The 24,891-nt window shown below is 39.5% G+C and overlaps 2 protein-coding genes across 3 annotated transcripts in view; both read left to right on the forward strand.

Annotated features, from left to right (window-relative positions):
* AMER3 (APC membrane recruitment protein 3) overlaps positions 1–20,426 on the forward strand; it is a 36,149-nt gene extending 15,723 nt beyond the window's left edge. The window contains exon 3 of one of the 2 annotated variants that reach the window (XM_068692211.1): positions 17,231–20,426. The gene's annotated coding sequence lies outside the window, so the exon portion shown is untranslated. Of the gene's footprint in view, positions 1–4,922; positions 5,264–17,230 lie in introns of those variants that run through there. The other variant, XM_068692212.1, reaches the window with a different exon arrangement.
* Positions 1–24,891, forward strand: part of PLEKHB2 (pleckstrin homology domain containing B2) — a 367,257-nt gene that overhangs the window by 72,327 nt on the left and 270,039 nt on the right. The gene's annotated exons all lie outside the window — the stretch shown is intronic.

Raw genomic sequence — 24,891 nt, forward strand, 5'->3', positions numbered from 1 at the left:
CCACCAAGAGCCTGGAAACCCTACTCAGGCAGACACAGCCTGCTCCCCGGGCTCATAAGATCCCTCCATCCCCACCTCACTGGCTGAGCCTGGAGAGGTGGGGAAGCCCTGGGAAAGCAATTGCACACAGAAGAAGCAAAGCCATTATTTAGAAGCAGTCCTTTGCTCCAGCAAGGCTGCACTGCTGTGGGCTCCCCTCTCCTCCCTCTTTCATTCTGAAAAAGAGACGTGCTGACTCCACAGAATCCCAATCTGCAGCATGTTATAAATTGTGATGCACAAAATGAAATTGAGTGCTCAGCACACTACGAGAACAACCAGGTTTGCACAGCACCTGCAGTGCCATGCCTGCAAAAGCTCTGTTTAACTCCAACAGCAGCCTCAAAACTGAGCCTTGGGTTCTGTGCTTTGGCCACATTGGCAGAGGGGCAGGTGGTGCACAGTGACTGAAGGTGGCAGGGAGGGAAAGATCACAACCTGAGACTACACTGGAGTAAGTATTTTTGTTTCACCACTCACCTTTGTTATGTTTTTCCATCTCACAGACAATAAAGGGAAAAAAAATCAAGCTACGGAGGCTTCTGGGCTGTGATACACAACCACAGAGATGTTTGCAGATGAATCAATAGCAGAATATAATTTTTTAAAAAACATCTGACTTCAGTAAGGACAAAGAGGGAGTCTCCTTTATGGCAGTAGAAACTCTGGGCAAGACACTGGATTGTAAATTTGCAGAGCTCCATCTTTTTAAGGGAGATTGTGCCCTCTGTTTTCAGCTGCACGTTTAGGAATTAATCAGTTAGGTGTTATTCTTAAGTAACCCTGGTGCAGTTGCATTTCTAAAACTGCGTAAGGCTGTATTTTATAAAAACAGCAAAGGGGTTTGTCAGTGGTGGAAAAAATGTTGAGGAAATGCAGCAGCTCTCCCACGTACATCCTTGACACAGGGGATGCTGCAAATTGCGGCTCAGGGAAATGCAAACTCAATCTCCCTTCCTTAGCCATTCTGCCTTCCTTCAAACATAACGGCAAATTGGGTTTTCCTCTGCAAAAAGCGCTAAATAGACTGTTGCTATAGCAACCAACTCCTTCAAATCCATTTATAATTAAGATGGTGATCTAGCCACCTACAGGATACATCTTGCAAAAAAAAAACAAAAAACCGACAACACACAAAACAAACAAACAAAAAATGAGTTTACAGCTTTGACTCTATCAGGGCAAGGTTGGTTAGGCTAGTTTGTAAGAGTGATTAGCTATTTGGAAGTAGCTTGCTATACGTAACTCAGAAAAGATGGCAGGAAACAGCAGGGTTGAAATTCAAGGATATATATATATATATATATTTTTTTTTTTTTTTTTGCCAGCTTCCTCAAAGCCTCAGTTAATAATGTGACAGTTCTTGAATCAACTCAGCTCTCAAAAGTGCTCTTCAACTACAATCTATAAAAAACTGGAACACCTAGTGAATCATACTTACAAATACAAAAATGCCCTTCACTTCTTTTCACAATTCAAAAGTCATTTGACGTAAAAATCATGTAATAAAGCTAATTTAAAAAAAAACATGTTAAAAAAAGGTATGTTAGTTTTTCCTTCAGTGTTTATTAAATGGGATGACAGCTACACCGTATGATTGAGTGCTATCGTTGAAACACAAATTAAGCATGGATGAGATTAGTTTAAAAAGGACAGTTACTGTTGATTGAGAGCTGTATGATGAGAGCAATAGAAATGTGAAGGATTTATGTTAAGAGATTTTATACAGATATACATATGTACAGACACTTAAAAGGAAGAAAAAGGCAGTATTTGCATTCAAGAAATGTTGGCTTGACATTCTTACTTCTCCAGGCTAAAATGCACCCACAGACTGACCTCAGAATTGGAATTTAGGTCTATGATTTTGAAGTTCAGAAGGAATTTTAAGAATTAGGCATGTACATGTCCCACTATACTCCTTTTTCTCTTCCTTCTCCCTCCAGAAAGTTCTAGGCAAATCTCATTGAAGTGCTGATAAAGCATCCCCAATTAAATGGACCCATTTGATTACTCTGTCAAACAAAAGGATTTTTAACATTCCCAGTAATATTGTATATAGCCTCATGCCCTTAAGGGAAATTTTTCTAGTACTTCTTTTCTGGGACTAATCTATAAAAACAAGATAGAGATTCATGTTAACCAAGAGCTTGCACAAATCAAATAAATAGAGAGAACGACACTAAATGCAAACATTACTGCCTACTGCAGATTATATTTTATACCCAAAAGTTATCTCTGTTCCAATATTTTACAGCCTGGTAGAAACCCCAGAACCCCAAGCTATAAACTGCTGCTCTGGAGTGTTTTTCTGGGCCCTCCAAAAAGTCTAGATTTCACAACCAGAAAAGGGAGGTTCCACCTTTCTAGTCAGCTTCCAATAAAAGCTTTTTCCTTCCAGCTTAGCTATAGTCCTTATCAGTCACCACTGTATAGCATAACCCTTCCCATCCTGCTTTTCCTCTCTATGCTTTAATCATGTTTTAGGGAAGCTGTATTTTTGCAGTGCCAAATCCTATAGTTCATTTTCAGTCTAACAACCGGTAAACTGATGGCATACTACTCCTAAAACCTGCAGGATTTCCTCAGAAATCAATGTCACAAATCCTCATCATGTGTACTCTCATGTGAACCATGCTTCACTGAGCTGTGCCCTATCTCTTCAGATCAGCAGGGTAGGATTCTTCCCTGACCTGAATCATCATATGTCTAGAGGTATGCTATTTTCCTTTATTAGCTAAAGAAATAAAGAAAAAGTCTACAATAGTGTTGGATGGTAACTGTTATTGACCTAATCCTGAGTAGCAGAGGGACCTCAGCTGTTTTTGGCTTGTCTTCAGGGAGGTCATTGTAATTCTAAGTTGCCCACATTGTCAGGCAGTACTGGCAAAAATAAAAAAAGAAACTAATAAACAGTTTCTCCATTTCTTTAGCTAATGTTATACCTTACAGTATACCAAAAGAAATGGAAAATCAAGCAATTCAAATGAATGTACCTGGATGGATGTAGACTATAATTAAGATTTTTCATCTAGCAAACATTGAAATCTTTATGCTGAAAGTCAACAATGAATAATAAATTGGCATGTATTGTGGTAACGTATTTTAAGCTTTAGAGACATCTTCTTGAGAGGCAATACCAATCTCCTGGAGGAACACACTCTAAAACTGCTTACTTTTCTATTACCACCCTGAAAAGGCCTATGAGATTACAGCAGGAGACAAATAGAACAGCTGGATTACTCTTCAGCTGTACTAAGAAGCAAGCAAGCCAGGAACACAATTCTCTATAAGCCAATGCCACTTGGCTTGGGCAGGATGGATATTGTACACCAGATGGACTTCTTGGCAATCCAGGAAGCCACTGGAACAGTTCCAAAATGGAGGTGGTGTCCAGACCTCCATTGTGCTAGAGTTACTGTAGCTGTGTTAGCTCCGAAGAAGGAAGTTAACGGAATTAAAACATTCTGTCTAACCTTCAAAGGAGCAACCAAAATTATTATTACGTACCAGCACCTTGAAAATCTGCTAGTGAAACATTGGCAATAACCTAAGCAGCACAATTTAGCTATCCCACAGGCACTCTTGTTGTTATACTTTTAAAATCACATACCTCTTTCCTGCAGATGCCCAGGATACACAGGCAGTGAGGAGGGACAGCTGTTGCTTCACAATCAACCCAGCAGCTGTTTCTGTGTTCCTGAGGAACAGATTTCTTCAAGTGCTGACAGATCTCCATTCTTTGGAGTCTTCAGTGGGCTGGGAAGACCTGGATAGTGGAAAAATATAAATAATAAGGGCTCTCAGGAGGGCACAGCAGTGGGACCAAAGTTTTTTTTTTTTTTCTTGTTTTGTTTTGTTTTTGTATGGAACTGCTTCCATTTGGCCTGACCTGCTGTAGGGGCTCAGAAACCCAGATAAACCTGTGTTCTGGGAGAGCAGATCAGGTACACCATGCTTCCATGCACTTGCATCATGAGGCACCTTAGCTAGCCCTGCACGCACAGCCTGCTTAATCAACATTTGGAGTGACTGCCCATGGATCATGGAGCATTAACTGTAATTGCAAATCTACTGGTCACCTCTGACTCTATGCACTGATTTACTGAAAAGCACCCTCCCTACAGTGCACATGCTATATACCATCCTTTCACATCTCCCTTTCACAGTCTGCTTCACAGCCCAGCCATTACATAGTTTCTTTATGCTAGCATGTCTGTGAAATAAGCAATGACTTTGGCCCAAGAACTGCAGTGCTCCAAAAAGCTGACTTGTTTAGTTTGTGAGGCCAGTTCTATCAATAAATGCACTGTTAGACACTGGGATTTCTGATGGGATGCTACATGCATTGAAAGGATGAATGCTTCATGTAGCTTCCAATTAGCTTGGAGATATTTTCTGGTTCCTTGCCTAGAAGGATTCAGACAACAGCAGCATTGTTAGCAAGGAACTACCACCTCTTGATGTAGAGTTACAAGAATTACTGGCTAAGTAAATTACCACTGACCTTCTCTTATTAGTTTGTTTTTAATTATTCATGAAGCTTTTGGAAAAGGCTATAGAGAAGATATTTTAAATAAGGAGAGCTTGTATTTAGAATAGATGAGTGTTTACAGCCCTGTGGTACCAAACTATTGTTCAGAGGAAAAAGACTGGATTCCTAAAGGATCCTAGACTGGCTTCCTTACTGGTCTGGAAAAAAAAAAAAAAATCAGCAAAACAGTCCTTTTAAAGAAAACTGCCTTTTGGCAATTGCATATCTTGAGCACTCTCCATAAGGACGGGGTGCCAGATGTCTAATCTTCAGACACAGCCTCTCACAATTCTGCATTACTGCCCTGGTTTTGCTGCCTCTTTCACTTAGCACCAATTCCTTTCTGCAGGGGGGAAGAGATGCAGACCAGAAGATAACATCACTCGAAGCATTATCTTGATGTGGTAGCCCCAGGAAAGTGGCTGCAGAGAGAGCAGTTCCTTATCCACCTCTCTCTATCTTTTCTTGTATGTTGTTTGGACACAAAGCTGCAGGACTTCCAGGAATGGACTTCCAGACTCCACTCTACTCAAAGCAGAGAGAACAACTTACCCTTGACCTGACTGCAGGCATGTGATATCGTCTCAGTCCTCATTTTATTTAATTAACCTAGGAAATCTGTAAAAAGTATTGATTTCTAATAAGGCAATCATCCACAGAATATAAATCAATAAACTTCACCTAACAAGACTTTATCACTCATTGTATCACTCAGCAATCCATTTAGTATAACAATGAAATGGAAGATCAGAAACTTAAAGTGTGGACAACTGAATTATGAATAAAAGCCCAATAGAAAACATTTCACAGTGGCAAACAAATCCTACCATAAAGGGAATTTTTTCTAGCATAAAGGAAAAAAATCTTTAATTTGATTAAGGACTTGATTATTATCAAGTCAAGTTTGGTGAATGTTGAAAACCTTAATTTACAATGCTTTGAGACAGGAGATTCACAACATTTTACAGGAAATAGTTTCTTAGTTTCTTGGGCATGAGTCTATGATAATATAAATACTCTCAAACCAGCAAAACCAACTGGCAATTTTTCTAAAAAGTTACAGATCTGTACATAGTATATTTCCTCACATTTTTTTGTTTCTTTCTTCACTTCTCTACCTGTCCAGTTTCCATGCTGGGAATATGAACACTTCACCAATTTTTCAGGTATGTTTTCAAATCTCCAGTCTGCAAGCTGGAGAACCCAGTCATTTTCCCAGCTGCAACTGAATATTAAAGGTTTCTCAGGTGGGCAGTCTGACGGGCAATGTTATTACATCTGCCTTTTCAAGAAAACTCGGTTTCAGTTTCCTGTGACTATTGTTTTATTTCTCTTCACCTAGTTTTCCACATTTAAAGTTATTACTGGTATTGGGCTAACCTCCTTTCTACTGAACAGTGCTAAAGATCAATCCAAAGTTAGGCAACAGCATAAACCAACCAAGAATGGATAGCAATGGATCTGATTTTGCTTGAAGGGCTCAAGTCCTTCAAAGCCAATCTCTTAAGATGGGGAGGGATAACTAGCAGGACTGATTTCCTTCTGTTTTGTACGCTACTGTCAAGCACCTTCCAAAGTCAAAACTCTGAACTCTCCTTTAATTTATAACTTAGTATTATTTCATAACTCTGTTTCCACAAGCATAAATACCTAAGAGTACAAGGTGCAATGGATGATATCCTTCACTATTTTCTGGAAGCCTTGTGCTTTTTATACCCTGGCAGATAACAGAAAATGAACAAAAAATCTTTGCGTTTTTATCTAAATTGCAAATCTGGAAAAGCACTGCTCAGCTCAGCTGTAGTATCAATGAGGTTCACTTCAATGGGTATCACAACTGAGCTAGGCATGAAGGCCTAGATTAAATTTGTAACAAAATATTGCAATGGAAATAAGATTCTTGAACTTCTGTGCAGTATTTCACAAAGCTGAACTCACACCTTCCATAATTCAACAGTCTACCGGAGGAATTCTGTACTCATGAGTGACAGAAGAAGAGACACAGTGACAGTTCTGACACACAGACAGCTACAGCAGACAGAAATAGACAGATTTTTAGGATGGATACTTTTATTAATAGATTTGACATTAAACATTTGCATTCATATGAATATGCAAAACATGCATATTGGATCAGATAAAAGCTCCATTTATCTTTTCACCGGTAGTGACCAGGAGAGAATGCTTATGAAAAAGAATAAAAGTGGGGAAATGAAAAATAATCCACATTCTCTTGTGTTTCTCACTGTCTGGCAATCAGTGGCATTAAGCTATTTTAACAAGAGGCAAACAACCTTCATGCCACTGTATATAATAAATAGATCTACCTCCCACTAGCTATTTAATCTTATTTTGAACCAATACATACTTCGGCTTCCAAGATACTTTGTGCTAAGGAGTTCTACTTTACCACTACTGCCTGAACAGTGTTTGGGAGCCTATTAGGCCCTGTATGCTATGACAAAATGAATCATTCCCTTTTCACCATTTATGTACCATTCATGTGTTATTTTCACATTTCTAGCAATCACCTTTCCAAAGTAATACAGAAACATGTATACAACTGTAATATTAACTATCCTCCTTGAAATTACAGAAGCCAAGATTATACAAACTTCTTAACATTTTTCATTAGGTGATGAAAGCTCAGCAGTATGCTGTGTATTAGCAGGACTGAGGGGTCATATGATACTGCTCTCTTCACTTTCTATTCTACAATTTCTTATTACAAATTTTACCCACGAAATTTAGAAAAACCCTGACTACTGTGTCCCGCTAACCTTCTAAGTGACTTTCTTAAGGCAATGGAAATAAAAACTTGAAAAGACAACAAAATCTTCATTTAGGATGTCTAAGTTGTCACTTTTCATCTTTTAAATAAACAGGATGTCCATATACTGTGTAGATAATGCTGTATAGGTGTAATGACCTTTTAATTGATTCATCTGCAAGAACACAAATAATTACCATACAGAAATGCTAACTGTGTTAGTCAGCTGTTTTTATCAGTTGGTGCTTCCTTTCCCCAGAAGGAGAAAAAAAAAAAAAAAAGCCACGTTCAGCTGATCTTATTGCAGTGGGGAACCCCTGTACTTAATTTCCCACAGACTCCACCCATACTATATTCACATCATTTGAAGTACATGCAAGTTTACAATAGGCCGTGTCCTAATTTTGGACAATGTTGGGGAGAGGCAACAAAACAGTCTGCGCTGCAGTTATGAGATGAAAATAGGTCAGTGATTCAATGTTCTCTGACAAAGTGGTGGGTGAGCAACCCTAATAGGCAGTCAAGAAGATGGTAAATCACAGGCCATAACCTTAGCTTTGATGAAGGACTGTAAATCCAGTGGTTCCTTTCTCCAAAGAGTGCCTTTGTGGAAAGGGACTAGCTGAATGGCTAAGAAAAAACAAACAAATAAACAAACAAACAAAAACCTTTCAACAATATTATCATATTATCAAAACTCAGCAACACTTCTGGGTCACACATTCATACTGGCTAATCTCCTGTTGGCAGAGCAACTCTCTAGGATCTCTAGGATCTGAAACAAGAGCATCAGAAGAGCCTTCATAGATAACTGAAGCAGAGGAATGGAAAGATAACACAATTATTCTCTTCACCCGTCAATGCAGTGTTGGTATAGCTCATGTGCTACTGCAGGAAACTTAGCTGCATTTGTGCTTTTTTGTTTGCATTTACCTCTAGGTTGCGATTGCTTTTAGAGCAAGTTCAGTAACACAGGTATTATCTTCTGTGTTTGCCATCATTATCTAAGCAGATCTGCCTGGATGCAACATCTGTGGCTCACTCTACCTGGCTCATGGTGATAACCAACAACAGAAAGACCTGTCAGTCTTCACAGAGGAATACCATGTTTAATATTTAGTATTAGAAAAAAAGAATAGTGTCTGGAAAGAAGTTATGTTATGTTTTAACAGTGTTTGCACAATATCTAACGTAATGTGGAGGTTTTCATCATTAGAAAACCCAGATGGCTCAACGTAGTACTTACTCTAATGGAGTCTGTAGGAGAGACTCATTTTCCTTCAATGGATCTCCCTCAACTCCCAGTATAATATCCCCTTCTTAGTTCACAGCACTTGTAACCTATTGTACCCATCACTGGGCAATGTAAGCTATTTACCTTGGCAGAAACCTAGGAAGTTATATGCTCAAAGGAAATAATTTAGGCATTTGCCATTTGCCTACCCTGAAGTGTTTACCAAGATGTGTCCTGGACTGACTCACTTCTTTGCCTTCCTGTTTTTCTAAGAGGCTACTATTAAGTTAAACCCAAATAGCCATACAGACAGTTTCTAAATAACAAGGTTGTAATACTTAAAGAACTTATGACAGTCCAGACATATTGCTGTTTTACATCATAAACACTGCTAAACATAGCACAAGAAAACTTCTTTCTCCCTTCTCCCTATGCTATGCATGGCTGACAGTTACATTTATCAGATTCCCAGCCCTGACAGCTAAAAAAAAACACAGGAAGGTAGCTTCCAAAATTAAAACATTCTCCTTCAGCAATATGAATGGAGTCATTTATACGAGCTAAGATGTACCTCTACATTCAAATCTCTAGCTACCTGCATGACATATACCAAACTCAAAAGTAAGTCTTGAAAATATGTTTAAAAAAAAGTCCTTAGAATAACATATTAGTTTTGTTGGGATCTAATCTTCCTTTTTTAGCTTGTTGGAGGCAACTGAGTTTCTTTAACAGTGATAAACATAGTCGATTGCTGGAGTTTTTATTTAAGAAACAAAAATACAACTCCAATACTTCAGAATTCTGCAGAAACTGTCTTAAATTAAATCTATTGCTAAAAGCAATTGGTTCTAAACTGCAAAAAGCACAAGACTCTAGCATTATCAGCACTTTTCCTTATAGTCCCTATCACATTAATCAGACTAAAATTTACAGTCTTGCATGTCTAAATTTAGATTTCAAAAGCAAATCCAAAATTCTGACTCAGCCTGTACGTATTTCATTGCGTGAAAATGTCAGACTCTAAAACAGGGACATTCTAATTACATTAGTCCAGAAATGAAAGAAAGTTAAAATCACCCTGACACTGAGCTAACTGCACACAACAAGGGGGGCATTAAGTAGATCAGCTCATCAATAATGGAATATGAAGACTTCCAACACTAAGTAGGTCAGTGGTACATATTTCCATTTTACCACTAGTCACTGAGCAGCCTACTCACATTGAACTCAGACTGGCTGCTTTCTCCTCTCACCAGACAGACTTCAGCGTCACAAAACCTAGCAACTTTTGCCATTCCTGTTGAGAACTTGTCATCTGAACATGCATGGAGATTGAAGCGGGGTAGTTTGAAGGCTGAGTCATCCAGAAGGTTGTGTCAATAAGTGCATTGATATTGCTTATTCTGTGTCAGATGGGGGAGTAGAAGGAAACAAGTGTGTGGGTACAAAAAGGTACAAATCTGTATAAATTTGATCCCAATTTGCTGCATTAAATGGAAAGCCTCCCATCCACAGATACTCTAAAGAATCACAAATCCCTGCAGATCTTTCGAGCAACTTGAGGGGAGTCTAAATCAATACATAACATGACTGAAATATAACATTTTGAGATACTTACATGAAGCAATACTGATAGCTGTGTTACTTTTGGTTCTTTTACTAAGAAAATACCAACACAAGAATGGAAGCACGCTATTCTGGAAGTCCCAATTTTCCATAGTGGCTGTAACGAATGAGTTTGAATAATTTCATTTAAAGGAAACTTGCTTCCTCTTTCTCTTTTTAAAATTGTTGCCACAGGGATATAAGCAGAAAGCTACCTGGGCAGCCTAACAGATACTTGCTGAGACTGTGCTGAAAAAAAGTTCAAGGCTGATAGAAAAGGAGCTGTCCGGCTCAAAGTCAACATCACCCAGCCCTGCAGGAGAGTAGAACAAGTGGAAATGTAGAGGCAACTGTCTATTCACAATTCAGGGCAACCATGACATCTAATACCTGCAGTAAGAATGCTGCTGATTAACAGAAATCTGCAACAGGACTCTTGCTGGGTACATCAATAACTAGACAGGAGATCTAATAGCCAAAGGCAGTCTAGAAAGCCAAACAGTATTAATCCCTGGAAACACTTACATAAGGGTTATTTTTGCTGCAGTCAGGCTAAATAGGAAAAGCAAAATCAAACAAACTTAATACATCTCTATGGCTATGTAGATAGTGACCTCTCAGTGTGTCATGCTGTACAGAGCAAGAATGAGGGATTCAAATCCATAACAATTATAAAGACCAGATATGCAGGAATGAATCAGGCTGGTAATTTTAACTGCTAAATAACATGTTTTACTTGCGTTAGCATGTGTACCCACTAATACAGAATATATTGTTTTTTTCTCTACTGATAAACTTAATCGATAGTATCACAGTTACACTCAGGGAAAACAAATTGTATACATAAATCCTAAATTATAGAAAACATTCCGTAATTTATCTGTTAAATCAAAACATTTATTGGAAAATAGGTCCAAAATGAATATATGCTCATATATAACATTTTAAAGCCAAATCTATTTGCCACCCCAGGGCACTTTTCATTTGTTCTCCTCATTCTTTTTAACTGAACAAATTATTTATGTGAGTAATGAAAATAATCTTATTGTGCAGCTTTTAATCTATTATTCAATAGCTAAAAGAAAAGTATAAATCGCCCGTTATATCAATAATTCAGGTCCACCGTAGCTTTAGTGCTAATGTAGCCATTCAGCTGTCCCCCCTTTACTAGTCTCATACATTTTTAATGCTTAGGTTTTTTGTTAGGAGGCCAAATGTGTGGATTGTGATTAGAAACGCAGTTATCAGGTGTGGGAAGGTCAACTGAAGAAAATATTCCTGCTTCCAACGAAACAAACTAGAGTTTAGGAATGGAAAGGAAGACCACACCATAGGGTCCTCAATGCCTGATTTTGATGGAGACCAGAAAGAAAAGGTTCAGAGGATCCTAAGCTGCCTGTGCTGCGGTGGCAGTCCTAGATCTTGGCATTTATGGCTGTATGGCCGTAGCTTTAGCTTTATGGTTTGAGGGACATTTGAAGACAATTGCTCTTTAAATACCAGAATAGTTTTTAAAGCCCTAGAAGTATGGATGGCTTCCTCATTCTACTTTTCCTGTAATACGTAAATCAGATAATTGCAAGCTAAACAATAAATTACTACCAAAAATAGTATCAGAGCACTGCGGTAACTGGCAGGATAGTGGGTTATGCCCAGAAAAAGAAAAGGAGTTGGCTTAGGAAAACTATTTGTAAACATACTTTGTACAGTTTGGTACCTGCCACAATGATTGCGAGCGATTTTTCAGTGATCTTCACTTAAGGAAATCAGCAAGCATACTGCAGAGCTGCAAGGCAAAGATGATATAGGATTCACTGTGATCCACGTCGACTGTGCCCTGCAGACACAGCTAGCTTGTTCTTAACAGTCGATGAGCCAGATGCAATTGTAACACTGCTAACTGCCTGTAAGTATATTTGTGAAAAAATGAACAATTTGGGAGGCCGTACTTGCCTTCATTACCATTTCAATCAACAGCCGCAAAATGCAGCACTGACAAGATTTGAATGAGTATTCAGTATAAATAATCTGAAAGGTTCATGATAGCTAGGGGAAGAGATTATTTATAGGCAATTTTATTACAGGCCTCCTATTTGGCAAAGATTTTGGACATGTGAACTTGTCCCAATGCATCAGATATAGGTCTGTGCAGGCAGCTCTTTCATAAAGAGAGATAAGAAAAGAAATAAGGTTGAGGAAGGTGCAGTGGAGGCAAATGGATTTTCAGACTGCCTATGACCTTGACTCAGAGGTTGGATGTGAGCTGTGAAGCAGACAATGAGGATGGGAACAAGCTGCAGACAGCAAAACTGCAGACTTCATTTGGAACCACAGATTACAGACACCAATTCTGACAGCCTGATCCTGCCCATGAAATCATGTGCACTAAGCATGTGACAATACTTTAATTTACAGGGACATTTGGGTACCTACATGTATGAAAGCACAACTGAGTTCAGACACTATTCCTCCCAGGAATAACACTTTACAAGGATGTCATTTGAGTCACTTGCGGTAAAAAAGGGGTGGTATGGGGGCGTAGGAGGGGTTGGGGAAGGTAGGAGGGACACAGACAGACAGATGGACAGAGATTTCTAAGCAATATATCAATTACATTATTACATTGTGATAATCACATTTGGTTACATGCTCATAGAATACTTCTACTAATTCACCTTCTGGTCTGAAATTTTTTAAGATGTGTCTGCAGAAAAGAAAAGGTTCAAAGGAGGAATACAGTCATGAAGGTAGAGAAAATTACTGACCTCAGGGAAACTACATGTGATAGAGTTAAGAAAGGCAGGGAAAATGAAGAGTGGCTGCTTAACATTTGAAGTCTGTCACTGACTTCTGGGGACAGATATAAACTGACCTGATTCCCAGCAGTACAACCAGGGACCACATTACTACTACATTACTATGTTTCTCCAACAAGAAACAGTTAAAGAGGCTGTTGGTTTTGTTTGTTTGTTTGTTTGTTTTCTTTTTTCTTTTCTGTGCCTTTTCTGTTGTGTAGCTTGAGGAACAGGAAGCTGTTCCTAGCAGGTTAGGTTAGGTCCAGATTGGCAGTGCTTTGTCAGCACAGGTATTATGCTTTATAATATGCAGTATATTATGCTGGCACAGCATTCTCAGGCAGATGAGCTTGTAACAGCAGAAAATGTTTTTACAGTATAGCTTCTTGATTCCTTGGGAGTGACAGATCCGCTTTCTTACAAAGGTGGCTTCTGGCAGCACTACTGACAGGTCACACCCCAGCGTGTTGATCTCTGCCCAACTGTGTCAAGGCAAAATCTGTAGTACAGCCCTGGCCTTTGAGCTATAAATGAATTACTCTTCTACCTAGAAAACACTTTTTAAGACCCCTGGAGGAACATATTAAAGGTTGGAGAAAGAAAGGGAGCAGAGCTTGCGCTCTATTTCTTGCCTGCCATAAAGCTCATTCTAACTCAAGTTGAGAATTTGAGGTCTACAAGGAAACAAAAATGCACAGGGTTCAGCGTTATAACACTATAAAAGATTGATTGACATCATCAATATCTCTAGACTCTTATGCAGAGTTCCTCTTAACTCATGGGGTGCCAGAATAGCTGTGGGCTGTTTCTATTTGGATGGTGAGTTTTCAGCAGGACTGAAGTCCAACCTAGTATTACCAATAGTATTGGAAGTTTCCTACAAAACGTGCTTCTGAATAGAAATCACTGTACTTATTTTTGTTATTGTGCAATAGTGTGTGCAAGGTACTATTCAGAAACGATGCATGCCCAGAGAAACAGATGAGTGGGAGATGAAAGTTTTTCCTGCAAGAAATGGGCCAGTTTGTGATTACAATATTTTAAAACTATATCTTTCATTGAAGAGGAGCTTCTGAATATCTCCATGGCAGTCTGTTGGAATAGATTCTGTGTGATTTGGATCTGCTGCTTTTGATCAATTCTGTACTATTAATGGGCAAGTGATTCTAGGCATTCCAGGCAATTCTAGGCAATGATGCATTTTTCAGGTTTTCCTGGAAGGATTTTTTTTGTTGTTGTTCTAGTAAATCCGAATTCTCACAAAATTCAAAACTTTTGAAAAGTAATACATTCTCCATCTGCAAATCATTCCTTCAAAAATATTCCCAGCTAACTTCTAATCTACATAACCAGCTGGAGCAATGAGCTCTGTGTGATAATGCTAAAGCAGAGCTATTAAATAACCTTGACATCAAGGTTATGGAAATTCAAATGGCAAGGCTAGACAGAGAGTGCTTCAGGGCATTCCCTCGTGGTAGAAACAACTCCTGCAAAGGGTCTGCTGCAATTTCCCTTTCCAAGCATCTACTTAAATTAAGTTCATCAGCTTTTTTTTTTTTTTTTTAAGGGTTGGGGGGAGGCATTGGGGTCTTGACTGATCTCTTAACTGATTCTGTTATTAGCATTCCAGTCCTGACGTTGATTTAGAATCTCACCCTCCTGTTCCCCTTCAACTATTATCAGCAGGCTTTTCTCCTAGCTTGGGGAGTACACATTAGCCCAATCTTCCTTCAGATATCTGGTTAACTCTTCACTCATCTAACCACTCTGAGTTCTGAGGCTCATAATGCTGGCATATCTTTGTCCCAGATGAGAAAAAGAGAACCTTTATATTGCCCTATTACAAAATTCTTAATTCCATGCCCTTAAGGGATCAATGACCCTCCAGTCTAACTTGCCCTGACATTAATAGCTCCCAAGACACTCTTCTCTCTATCAAAGAATACATCACATGTTTTTAAACAGATTTGCTTAGGCACATGAACAACCAATCTTGCAAAACATCCCCTCTGGCCTTAAAGGGCCAGTATTCTGCTGCATTAAACAAAAGATTAGAACATGTTATGTTTCTTAGCAAACCTCTAGAAAAGTATATGATGTGAAAAGAAAAATAATTGCAAAAATCCAAGTACATACAGTGAGGCTTAGAAATTTGACTGAATTTCTAAGAAATCGCGAGAGAATTAAGAAAAAAAAAATCAAATTTGCTTGTTGGAGGCAAGACTGAGAGTCAGGATATCACTGAGACTATCCCACAGTTTTAATTTGCTGGTACAGCTGAGATATCACAAAACCTGCAACTTTGTGTTGCAAGGGAGTTGCAGGGGGAATTGCTAAGAGGAGCTGATTAATTAGGTACCAATAAAGGCTGGGCTGATATTTACCCATAACTCTAGGGAATGTGCATCTGCAGATGAAATGACTAAGAACATTAAGAAGGGAACATTAAGAAGCCAACACTGTGCCAGAGAGCTGGACTTAGCCTCAGAAATGGCAGGCTGCAGAGCCCTCCTGCACTGCCAGGTTGCAGCCGGGACCTGAACACCCAGCTTGTCGGATCTGCTCACCCGGCTGGGATTCCTGCTCTGCTGTGCCACCGTGTGCTCGCCAGCTGCCAATACACTGCTTCACGGAATGAGTTAGCTGCCCGATATGATCATTACAGGCCTTCTGGCTTAAACCTGGAGTCAATAACAATGCATGGCCAGTCTGTGCCATATGACGCACCTATAAACAGGAAACGTGAGCACTGGAATGCTGTACCAGCAACATCCTTTCTGTATGCTTGTGAAGGTCAAGATCTCCATGGATGTTTTCAGATTTTTCAGCGATTATTGGCATAGTTTTGAGTTCATTGCAAGTCAGATCATCAAGTAAAATCTGCACGGTGGACATTTCTCACTATTGTTACAAGAGGCTTTGTCTTATTCTCTGTCCTCACCTTCTGGCCTTTCAAGAAGCATGTCGCAGCAGGGGACACACATTAAGAACTCCCCAATCCCATTAACAAATCTGAGGCTGATTTGCAGTATTTAGAATAAGCACACCACCACCTTGAGGCTTACATACCTCACTGTAAAATGGATATGACATTTATTTCACCAGGGCAACAGGCCTTTGGTGAGATTCTTCAGAGCAGACAATGCTTTTGAGATCTGCAAGCCACACTACTTGCAAGCTGCCAGAAACACCTTCCTGAAGACAGTCCATGCACTGGGAGCTCAGCAGAGTACATTTAACCAAAAAAAATCGCAGGAATCCAATCAGATGAAGAATGCCTTTGCATTTAGTAGCTTTTCAGATCAGTTTTACAGACACATGCTAAACCTCCCTATTGTTCAGGGACTGCCAACATTCAGGTTATGTGAGGATTTTCAAGTGCCAAAACTCTCTCATCCTTGGCAAGCACTCTGAATGACTGAGACATAGAAAAGGAAATGTACTTGTTAGCAAAAATCTTAGGAGTGATAGAACCTGGGAGGCTACCCCATAAATTCCTAACTGCAGCCGATCTGGCCTCATCAATCTGGGCATAGGAAGCCCAAAAGTTGAAACATGTTCGTTATGTAAAAATTGTGCAGCAAGGGCCCCTCTGCTTGAGGCTGCTACAGCAGACACACAGAGATTACATCCCAGGGTCTTGAAGCTAAAAGATCAGCCACTAGGTGTCAGGGCTGTATTGCACAGTGCTAGATAACAAATTGGTTCATCGGTCACTTAAACCGTGGAAAAACAGCCACTGGGTCAAGGAAAATAAACTGCAGAAAGCTTATGAATATCCCAAATTCCTGTGCTGGCCAGCTAAATTAAAGCAAAACAACAAAAATGACAACAACGACAACAACAAAAACAGCTGGGAGGGACTTCACTGGTATACAGAGACTTAGGAGCTCCTGAAGCTGTGGCTCGGAGTATTGCTGCACTCTCAGTTCCCTGGACTTTTTCATGTTAGTGCCTTTGCACCCATGAAGCAAGTCACTTTGCTGAGCCTTTGCAAAGGACTCTGCTAAGCCGGCCCTGGCTTTCTGAAAGAAGACACACGAATGACTCCAGAGGAAAACAACTGGATCCATCCAAGCCTATTTGATGTGGTTTAGTGTCACTACTGTGAAAGCCAATAGCAGAGACAGTGATGTGACATTTTGAATGATTTCCATTTTTATTTATGTTTCTTTGTTCATTCTTTCAACAATATATTGTTAAATAAGAAATCACACAGATGTAAACATAGGCTATTTTTGTTTATATTGCAGGTGCAATGCTGAAGAATCCACTTCTAGACCTGGGTGCTGCCCTCCTTCCACACATTATATCGCATGACAGGGTACCACAACGCTACATTGATGTCAGACTCAGCAAGGATTTCTCTCCGGAGATCCCACTTGAGGGGTCACAGAAGCAGATCATGCCAGCCTGTCTAACTAACCAACACAGTTAGGAGTTCCTGACAACGTCACACACTTGAAACCATATTTGCAGATGGGTGGTAACTAATATTCATTTTAAAACAAAAATCAGGAGAAGAAGAGTCACTTTGTTCCATATAGCAAAGGAAACAGTATGTCAAAGGAGACTATTATTCCTCCTACGTTACAGAGGCACAGGACAAAAAAAGATTTGTCTAACATTATTTCTCCCTGAAATCGGTGTCTTCTTTTCTCTGCTCTTCTCCTTGCAAATCCTGATCATCTGTCAGAGCTTCCCAATCCCTGCTGCTGCTCATGTTAAAAGTACCCAGATCTCCTCTCTTGTGATCTCTGCCTTTACTGCAGAGGGAAGTGAGTGCTCCTCACTTTAAAGCTGGGCTATGTGGCACAGTCAATGCTTGACCACTGATCCCTTGCGATTGCAGACAGTAAAAATGGGCTTTTCCTCCTCTTATATCCCAGCCTTTGAGTTTATGGGCACATCCAGCTGTAGCAGAAAGCATATTGTACTCTGAAATTCAAGGGTCCTGGGTTCGGTCCATGTTGCCAAATGAACAACTGTAGAACTGCATTATATACCATGGAAATCAAATCCCTGTGGGTAGTCTATTCTAATTCTCCCCACAGAGCTGCATGAATGCCAGTGCAATGTTGGGGGAAAGCACAAAATCTTCATGGCTTAATCATTCTCCAGTTGAAGAACAAACAGAAAATCCACTTCCTTGAGATCATATTGAATTGTGTGTTTACTGGGATTGGCTGCAAACTACTTTAAAGTAAGATGAACAACATCTTAGGAAAGAAAGAGATGCTGGTGAAATGAACCCATAAATGGGAATATTCAATTTCATATATGGGGTGTAGCTGTGAGAACAAGTTCCCTCAGCCTGCTTAAGAGCCTAACATAGTACTGTTCCCCATTCAGAATTAGAAGTCTTAAAAAGTACTTAAAACCTTAAAATAGATAATACAGAAAATTAAGATAAATGATGAAAAAACTTGCACAGACTTTTAGCTACAGAATTTCAGATAAGTTTCTATGAAACTGCTCGTCTGTTTCCTGTCCTATTTTTACACGAATGGAAGTAGTGAATAGTTAAGTGCACAAGACCAGAAAAATAATTTGAAAGCAATCAATCAAACAAACAAACAAACCCTATGTGCTAAGGACAACCTTGAAAGAGGAGAAGAGGGTTTTTCCCTCTTATGGATCACTAAAATGTAGAAAAATGTTCCAAAAAAGATTATTTTGGAAAAGCTTTTTTCTGTTAAGGACATCAAGCTTTGACATTCCTTCTTTTAATGCAGTGTTCATTTGAGTTTCAGAGATGTTTTGGGAACTTCCAGCACATAGACCTAAATTTCAGATATGAAGTATCAGGTAACTGAGTACCCTTAATAAAACACTACCTACTGCTGTGAAGGGACAGAACACTTACCACTTTAGAGAACCAGAGTGTAAATAATCTTATACAGGTAAAAACGTCCAGAAAAAATGTATGAAGAAATATCACACATACATGCACTGTCAGGTAAGTAAGTGTTCCTTCCAAAAGCAGAGTATTAAAACGAAGTTTGGCTATTCCAGTCAAAGATGAGTGACGTGAAATTAACAAAAATTTCAAGATTAATTTTTTTTTGCTTCACTTAAAATGTTTCATTCTCCTAACTAAGTTAGAGTGTTTGGTGGCAAGATATTGTAAATCCTTACACTGTGCAGGAAAGGCACAAGAAGCACAATAAAGCTGTAGGTAAACTAAGGGATTTTCAGGAGAGAAAAATGTTGCATATTCTGACTTTTACTCAATTAAAAGGATATAGACCTGTGGTACTCTTGGAGGTTGAAATATGCATGCATACTGTATGTATATACACACCTAAATAGAGGGTTCATGCAAACTTGCTGAGTTCAAGAATAGGGAAGAAATAAGAAGCATGTACCATTTAAAAAAATCCAACTAGCAAATTAATAAAATTTACCATATACATATTATTTATTATGTAATTATGATACTTACATGCATTTATGTTATGTTTAACATATTTTGTTAACTATTTTTCATATATGTCACATTTGATATATATATGCTTTATGTATTATATTTTAGTTACCATATTCTACGTTATGTATTAAAGTCACTTGAATTCTATATTACATTTGGTCTCTAATCAACATAATTGTATTGTTTTACATTACATTAATGAATTACTATTTTCCAGCACTGAAAATTCATCACTTGGAAAAAAAATCTACTGCTTATGAAGAATTTATACCTTTTTTAAAATCCCTAGCCTATAACAGAGGCTTATGGAGGCACTATCCCTCTAATTCTTCTCCTCTGTACAGAATAACCTGGCATATTAGTCAATCAGCACTGGTAGAATCAGAACACTGAGATCAGAATACTATGTACTCTAATCTTATCCTGAGGAAGTCATTTGGAAAGTGGATTAGTTTCTAAACTTAGCCAGTTACTGCTTTAAGAATAGCCATATTTAAGAGGAACGGAAGTTCTGGCCACTCCGAGAAATTACTCCTGATCTAACTATTTAACAAAGAATCACCTTTACCTTCTATGACATGCTTTACAAATTAGTTGGTTGACTCCTTGAAGGAACTACTTACTTCCAGGTGCATCTTTAAGTGTCCCATCTTCGTCAGTCTTAACTGTCTGAAGAAATAAGGAAAATAAATTAAGGGTTAAATCTGTCACAACAGAGCACAGACTGGAGTTTAAAACTTAACACAAACTAAGTATATATGCATGTTATATTTACTTGTCTTTGTAACTGTGGGAAAGCATTTAAGTTAAAGTATATTTACAAACACTTCAGAATTTCAGCAAGTTGAAGATGCCTCATTTTGTTAATCTGAAAAACTGTTTTTATCAGTTTAATTTCTGTAGTAGTATTTTAAATACATCTGTACAACTCATACTTTCTAAATACTTCAGAACAATACAATGAGAGCTAGCAGACACATTCCTTTCATTGTTACTGCAAACAGACTATTTAAAATAAAATTGTTACACTACTATTAAATTATTGTCAAACTATAATCCACCCTAGCTTCAGATTCATTTACACCTCGACACACATTGTGCAGGTGCTGTCTGAACTTCCATAGCATTGGCTGATTCAAACTACGTGTATATTTGCTAACCAGGGAACTCCAAACTGGCTGTGTGGTGCTGAGCACCGAGTTTCCTCTTGCAGTCGGTGAGTACTCAGGATGCTAAGAAGGTTGGTGCCTGAGTACTCGCTTGTCTCATATTGAGTATTAAAATGGATTTAGTCACAAGCATCTGTCATTCATTTACAAGGGCTTTTTGAAGCAACAATTTGCTTAATGCTAATATAATTACAGCCATGTATTAATTCTAATATGAAGAAAATTGCAGAAAGGGAAGGAAGAAGCTCATCTTGCTATGATGGAACACAAGTACAACAAAAGCTGCTGTAACTTGAAACACCGAAGTAATCAAACAAATCTAGAAAGTACCAAACCACATATTCCTATAGGTGGGCCTTCAGTAGAAGCAGAGAACCCTTACCAAAAAAAAGGTAATGACAGGCACGATTAACACCAGGGAGTGACACAATCTCAGGCACACACTTAGCTTCCTAAAATATAAGCAAACGAAAAGCCTCAAATATTTTCAGTCACCTTGTGCCTCTGATTTTAGTATTTGTCACTGTACAGGTAACTATTAAGTGGCTCTCTGGCAGGCCTTGCCTGGTTTGGTGTAAACCTTGCAGCTGGAGGCTTATCACCAAGCTGTGGAGAACGACACCAACGCCTTAATGTCTGTGGACAGCTGTGTGGCAGGGACACCCCCCCAAGGCCTCAGGGTTTCCTCACGGTGGCTCTGGTGGCTCTGCACAAAAACGAGGGCAAAACGCAACCGCATCCCCTTGGCTGGTGTGGGGCTGTGAGAGTGCCTGAGGGCACTGACCTGCTCTTCGTGCCCAGCCCTGAGGGGAGGCTGCAGCCCTGAAATGGAGGCATCACGGAGGCCACACCCGAGCAGTTCAGCCTCCTGTCATGCTGAGGAGAAGCAGGCCCCGGTGGCCACCCCTTTGGAGGGGAGGATCGGGCATCTGCTGGGAGACCCCTCCGGGGGTGCCAGGAAGGCCTGGGGGATGCTTCTAGAAGGTATGTGGAGGGTGCAGCAGCCAGGCTGGGGTAAGGTGCTAGGGTTCAAGCGGTATGAGTAAGGCATGGCTTTTCAGAGGCCTAGGGAGCTGATGGCAGCCTGCGGGGCCCTGCTCCGTCATGCCCAGGGTTGGGGAGGGAAGGCTATGTGGTGCAGCATGAGGTGGTGCAGGCTGGGAGATCTCTGAGGTAAAAAGGGGGGCGAGGCTTTTGGGCAAAGCCTCAGCAGTGTGTGTGGGAGCCTGAATGCTTTTCCCCTTTCTCCTGGGATATTGCAGACATTCAGAAGCAGAGAACAAAACATGCATTTACTGCCACTCCTCCGCACTGAATCCCAGGGCACTTCTAATAAGCTAGGAGTAAAGATGAGTGCTCAAGCAGGTGGCCAGAACTCTCCCAAGGAAGAATAACGCTTGCACAGGGTGTTTACATCCTGCTATAAACTACGAGTTTATTTCATGCCAGACCACAAGCTGCTGGTTGAAACCTCAGCTGAACTTATTTGCTGATCAGAGGAACTCCATTAACTTTGGAACCAGACAGTTTTCACTTTCACACCTTTCCGGCTGGCTGGGACAAGAACCAGAATACAGTAAGCTCATGTTCCTGGGACACTGCTGACCCAATCCCAAGCAGCAAGTATCAGAGAGTATGTTAAAAAAAGGATGATTTCTCTCAAAAGATTTATTGGTTTTGTTTTCTGAGGCTCAGGGGGTCTGTGGGGTTCATATAAACACTATGTTTTTTGGCTTTCTATGTTTAGCTAAACCAAGTCCTGAATTCTTTCAAATCTAAGCATTTATGTGAGAAAGCCTCATATTTTTCATATGATCCAGTTTCATGCCTTAATATGAGGTAAAATGCTGCACAAAGGCTGCATATCCCCCAGAAGATGGTGTGTAGAGATCTGCACGTTCCGTCTTTCCTGTTACTGATGTGGAGTTCACTTCATGACTAGATTAATTCCAAAGCTCCTCTTTTTTTTTTTTTTTTTTCTTCTGTAAAATCTATGCTGAAATAGTGTTACTGTTATTGGTACACAAACCAGTTAAATAACACTAGTCTGGGAGCATTCACTGCCTTATATCCTCCATCAGGAGGAAACAGGTTCATGTTCTGTTTCAGATCTTGAGTTGTCTCATCCTGGAAGGATTTACTCATGTCTTTCCCTGTACACCTATCTCAGCAATTAAATCAAAAGCTTCTTCTGTGTTGGTTTTTTTTTTTTTTTGAACAAACAAAGCAAAACAGTAGAAAATGACCATTGTGCTGTCATGGAATAACTAGAGGTAGCATCATTTAACCAGTTATTTTTTGTGAACATTCTAGGTACCATTAATATTAGTGACAGCTTACAAGTATCTTTACTACTGTCACTGCTAGAACTAAGTCTGATAAAAGAAGTGATCAGTCATGATAGGACTGAAATAGGCTATACATCGTTTCATGTTTTTATTTATATAGATTGTCAACATTTTGTATGAGTTTAAAATGCTTTTTTTTTTGCCATTTTAGTGGACCATTTGAGTGTGCATTACTAGAGCCCATGACCATTAATTGCTCATCTAAAACCTGATTATATCAGCCACATACAAATTTACACAACTTATGTATATACTCAGATTGTGCTTTGTATGCAACTAGATATTTGGTAGAAACCTCTCTGAACTGGAGCTTTAATTTGATACATAACGACAGGATACCTGATTTAGCTATATAAGCCTTCTGGGAAAATATCAGGGTTGAGCAGTCTTATTGTTCAAGTCAAGGTTAACTACATTCCTGGGGCTTTACGTTTAGTTAGATAAAGTTGTTGGAGTCTTTGAGCTAAGAGTTCTCCATGCTTCAGAAAGGCATCAATGTAGAATCTGGCAAGCAAAGAGTGAGATTTAAACAGCTCCATTCACTCATTGTATGAGATCAGTTTATCTCACCACCTAATTTAAGTAATCACAGTAGTGTTGCCAATATGTCCTTCCTAACTGGAACAGCTTCTCAACTGCCTTATGTCTCATTATCTTGTCTCTGTAAATTCTTTGTCATTATCTGGTATTTTAGTTTATTAGCTCCTAGCTGCTTTCCCTTCAAAAATCCCATTCCTCTGAAATTTCTTGTCTTCTTCTATACAGCCTTTAGTGACTTTTGAGGATGGACATGCAATAATTGTAATGTCAAACATTGGTCACCTCTTAAATACCTCAGAGCTACTTAATGTTATTAACAGGTCAGGGATGGATTGTCTAAGGATACCAGAAAAATACTGATTTGAAGAATATCAGCTACTTTCTGATTCCAATTTGCAGAAAGTCTTCTTACAATATGTTTAGAAACGCATGAAAAAATGAGGCGGAGGGGAGGGTAATTGAAATAAAAACAGTTTTTATTTTTTAAGTCTTGGGATTGGGAAGCATAGTCCTCCTATCTAGAGCTATTGTAAGCAGCTGTACTTCAGGCTGGGCAGAACTGAACAGGGAACTGGAAGCTGGATATGACCTGCCAGGAGCTTACATACACCCTTCTGGAGCGTAACATCATGCTTCGGCTTTGAATCATTTTTAATTTTAAAAACAAATCTGCATCCACTATTGTAATTTCAAGCTCAGTTGTCAGTGTGTGCTGAAATTTGAAAGCTAGCTTAACTATTTGATTCTTGACATTTCTTTGGTTTGACTTCTTTCCTGTCATATTCTGTCAAGTGTGCCTTAACTACGTGTAAAATTGGCAGCAGTGGAGATACAGGCTTTTGGCATGACCACAATTACTTTCAAACAAAGATAATAGACTATTCACCTCTAGAGACAAGCAAGCAAGCAAAGTTGTGAAACTTTCCTCTGCATGAACTAGTCTGCTCTCACAATCAGGGCAGAGGAGCGCTAGCTTGCTGTGCAGAGAAGACTATCACAAAGGCTGTGGTCACTGCCTGCTGACATCTGTAGCTCCATGAGCAGTACCCCAAGCAGATGCAGGTAGGAAAAGATAGAGACTGCTGTTGAAGATGTTTCAAATGTTGTGTTATATCTGAGTGAGCATCATGTGGGAATTGCAGGCACGTGTTGTTGGCAGCATAGGGATATGGCTAGGAGGAGTGAAGGCTTGGATGCTATCCAACTCCTCTGTGGTTGCTAGAACCAGCTTGCCTTCAACATCTGTACTGTGGGAGTAGAAATGGTGTTCTGCATTGTAGCAGCAAGCAATCACAGCAAGGTTTGGCTCCGGAATTCAGTGTATTTTCTCTTTCTCAAATTGGTGTGAATATGAAAAGAAAGGGAAATAGTGGAAGCTGAACCCATCAGGGGAACCAGGTGAGCTGGATACCTCACAGAATGTCTCA

Source organism: Anas acuta, chromosome 9 (genome assembly GCF_963932015.1).
Source record: "Anas acuta chromosome 9, bAnaAcu1.1, whole genome shotgun sequence".
NCBI classification, from domain to species: domain Eukaryota; kingdom Metazoa; phylum Chordata; class Aves; order Anseriformes; family Anatidae; genus Anas; species Anas acuta.